The sequence below is a fragment of the Poecilia latipinna genome, unplaced genomic scaffold (assembly GCF_001443285.1).
Source record: "Poecilia latipinna isolate Pla-1442-1.1 unplaced genomic scaffold, P_latipinna-1.0 Scaffold112, whole genome shotgun sequence".
Lineage (NCBI taxonomy): Eukaryota > Metazoa > Chordata > Actinopteri > Cyprinodontiformes > Poeciliidae > Poecilia > Poecilia latipinna.
Window position 1 is genome coordinate 167197 of NW_015112728.1, and position 3917 is coordinate 171113.

Consider the following 3917-nt stretch of genomic DNA (forward strand, 5'->3'; position numbering starts at 1 on the left):
TGTGTGTGTGTGTGTGTGTGTGTGTGCGTGTGTATGTGTGTGAAAGATTAAATGAGCTGGTGTGCAAAGGTTATAGCACACTGTAATTCAAGCTTAAGTTGAATGCCTGAAAAAAACAAACAAAAACACATTTGATCAAAAACACTACACTTTTTTTTTTCATTTGTTTGTTTACCTGCTCAAAAATAACTTAATGGTAGAATGGTTAGTGGTCTGATTTTTGTAGAAAACAAAAGAAAAAACAAAACAATTTTCTCAGTTTTTTGGGGGGAGGGGACATAGCAAAATCTTCAGTTTGCTCTCAGCAACAAGTACAGGACGTGAGTCATTATTGCTTTCGCAACTTTATGAACGGGCGCGAGAAAGTCTGCTTTCGAGTAAATGTTACAGGTTGTTTGTGCCCTGATTTACTTTGAAATTTTGATGGAAGAAACATAAAATGTGGTTAATAAAATATTAATGCTTTAACATTTTCCACTTTAAGGAGGCTTAAATTTGTCAGTTAAAATCTACATCAACCGCCTGGACTGACGGGCCAAATATGTAAAAACTTTGAATAGCGGAGCCACAAAATCTTTCTGGGGGCCATAAATGGTCTGTGGGCCGCACTTTGAACACAGTTTAATGAGATAAACAGTGCAGACAAATGTTTTTTTTTCTTTCTTTCTTTTTTTTTTTAATGTTCAACAAGTTTCATAAGCATGGCAGTCATTGCTGTATGTTTAGATCGGATGGAAAAGAAGAGACGCCCCTGCTGTCCCCCCTTTTTGAATTCTAGCTTAAATGGATCTTTGTGGACTGAAGAGATCCAAGGTCCAATTGTATGACTGCATTAAAATCTTTGAGAATGGTGACATTTAAATCAGACTTTTCCGAGGTGGTACTGCTCATAAAAACTTTGAGAAGCGCTGGAACAGAAAAAGGAAGCTTCTTCAAACTCATCGTATCCTCTTTTTTTTTTTTTTTCTTTTTCCTTCCACGCTCTCCCCTTTAAGCTAAAGCAGGAGTCGTTGGATGTATGTCGGGTGAACATTACCTCACCCCCATGTTTGATTTAGTGCAGATGTGAAGCAGAAAGAGGCAGGAGCAGTTTTTTTTTTCTTTTCTTTTTTGGAAACGTCAGAGAGGGACTAAATTTGGGGCAACCACCGTGTTTACATAGTTTTACCTCCGTCTATCTTTCCCTCTTTCTCCCATCCACAGCGCCCCCACGCAACCCCACACACAATCTTTTGTCTCCCTCTGAAAGGGGGACTGTTTCACCTCTGTTCCATGGACTTTCACTGACCTGTTTTTCTTTTCCTTTTTATTACTCCATTCATCGCCCATTTGCGGCATCCCTCCTCCCCCAACACCACCCTCAGCCCTATATGACTAACATTTGCATTGCTCCGTCAGTCGAGCTGCACAAGTCATTTCTCTCAGAAACCCGGGGAGCACGAGTCATTAAGACTCCAGTGGAAAATCAGACAAAGAATTATATATTTGTGTTGGAAACTGACAAGATTTAACGAGGAGCTAATTAAAATAAATCAATAGCTCTGCGGCACGCTTGTGCTCCTTCTCCCCTTTCCAGCTCTGATCCTCTGCATCGCGGCGCTGGAGCGCTGCAGTGTGAATTGCGCTGCTGGGCTACCGACGGTTTAAGTCTAAAACGAGGCTTGTACCGACGAATGAGTTAAAGAGAAATCCCTAAACTGTCTCTGTCTTTTAAAGCAGAGAGAAAGACAACAAAACGAGATAAACATAGACATCCCTGCTGCTGTTTGCCCTCCCCATCTAGCACCATCTCCCCTCTCCCCCTTGTCCAGAGAGGGCATGTCAGCTCTGGGCCCTGTAGTCCAGCGGCCTGACCCCTACAGGGCGGGCTGTGCGGCCCCAGCTGCTGACTGTCCGTCAAACACCTCCAGAGAAGTGTCGGGCCAGGAAGACCACGCTTGTTGCCCCTTTGATCCGGCAAGCAGCAGCTGCTGCTCCACACAGCAGCACTTTGTTCCTCTGTCTCCTCACCACATTCTGTCCTACGGCACAAAAACTCTCAATCTAGTACAGAAGTGGAGGGTGAGAAAGCAGAGGAGGAAAAAAAAATGTGGGGCTTATGATGGAGAGGGGGTTTAGGAAAAAAAAAAGAGAGAAAAAACTTTTTTTTTTTTTCTTCACCACAGCACCAACAAGCTCTGACAATGTCAGCGGGGGTTTTTCTTGGCCTCGACACAGCTCTTAGGCATCTCCTGCTTGACGCTTTACCCTCCTTTTTCCTTTAAGAGATATGATAGTTATTGTTTAAATCAGCCAAGGTGAATAGAATGGACTGGGGCCAAGTCTGCCCCAGGCGTCAACACACCTGTATGAAAGAGGCCTTATTGTAGCAACCCAGCATGGCTAACCTGCCCTAGCTCTACCAGTTTTTCTGATGTAAGAAAGAAGTATATCCTCACATCTTTTTTTCTCTTTCTACCCATCCGACCTTTGTTTTTTTTCTCACATTAACCTCCTTTTCTTCAGAGGTCGGTGCCTCTGCCAGAGAGTATTTCTGCAAGTTAATATTGTGGCTCCCAAAAGTATTCACACCCTTTCGACTTTTTGTTGTTTGTTTTTATCATTACAACCACAAACCCCAGAAGTGTATTTATTTTGTTAATGTGGTGTTTATTTGAAACTGAAAGTTACAGTAGCTCCTCTTATCTTGTTATCAACCTCTGTATAAATGGTTTCTCATTCCTTGATGAAAAAAAATAAACTGGTCAGTGTTGCTGTTCTATCATTGCATATCATTACACTTTTCTCCAATATAGTAAAATCCTCAATTGTCACACACATATTCATGAAATTCCATTAATTCTACTGACCTAATAAAAGAAAGTCTGTCATGGTACTGAAACACAACAGTAACTAAGGGCTCTGTGGCACAATGGAAAGCACATTGGACTTCTGGAGAAGATGAAGTGATTCAGAGGTTGTCAGTTCAAGTCCAACTAGAATCATTGATATATGTATTCCTCAAACTAAAAAATAAACCCTATCTTAAAAGATACATTATTGTACTGTCAATTGTTGAAGAGACTGTAGTCAGATAAAAAAATATATAATACAGGGTATTTTGAATATTTGTACCAACTAGTAGGACCATATTTCAAGTCATAGTGAAAACAGAGAGTATGTAGCCTTAGTAAGACCCTGCTGTCTTCTACAAAGGCTCTGTGGCGCAATGGATAGCGCATTGGACTTCTAGACACCATAAAGTAATTCAAAGGTTGTGGGTTCGAGTCCATCCAGAGTCATAGTATTATGCATTTCTAAATTATAATTACTATTGTTACACACGTCTTCAGCAAACAGAGGACATTCAGTGTTACTGAGACCCACCTTACTTGCGCAATGGATAGCGCATTGGACTTCTAGACAGGATAAAGTAATTCAAAGGTTGTGGGTTTGAGTCCTACCAGAGTTGTTCTTATATGCATTCCTCAAACTAAAAAATAAACCCTATTTCAACAGATGGGTAATTGTACCATCATTTATTGAACAGACTGTAGTCAGACAAAAAATATGAGTCAAGGTACTTTGAATATTTGTACCAACTAATATTACAATCTTTCTTCGTCATAGTGAAAACAGAGCATATGCAGCCATATTGAGACCCAATTGCCTTGTACAATGGCGCAATGGATAGCGCATTGGACTCCTAGACTGGATGAAGTGATCCAAAGGTTGTGGGTTCAAGTCCCACCAGAGTCATAGCATTTTGCAATTCTCAAACATAATTAAAATTCTTACACACGTCTTCAGCAAAAAGAGCATATCCAGTGTTATTGAGACCCAACTGACTTGTACAATGGCTCTGTGGTGCAATGGATAGCGCATTGGACTCCTAGACTGGATGAAGTGATCCAAAGGTTGTGGGTTCAAGTCCCACC

The 3917-nt window shown here is 41.1% G+C and overlaps 1 non-coding gene across 1 annotated transcript; it reads left to right on the forward strand.

The window, feature by feature from the left end:
• The first annotated feature begins 3194 nt into the window (after positions 1-3194).
• trnar-ucu (transfer RNA arginine (anticodon UCU)) lies at positions 3195-3281 on the forward strand. The gene is given in 2 exon segments: positions 3195-3231; positions 3246-3281. It is a non-coding gene; the product is annotated as a tRNA-Arg (tRNA).
• The last annotated feature ends 636 nt before the right edge of the window (positions 3282-3917 follow it).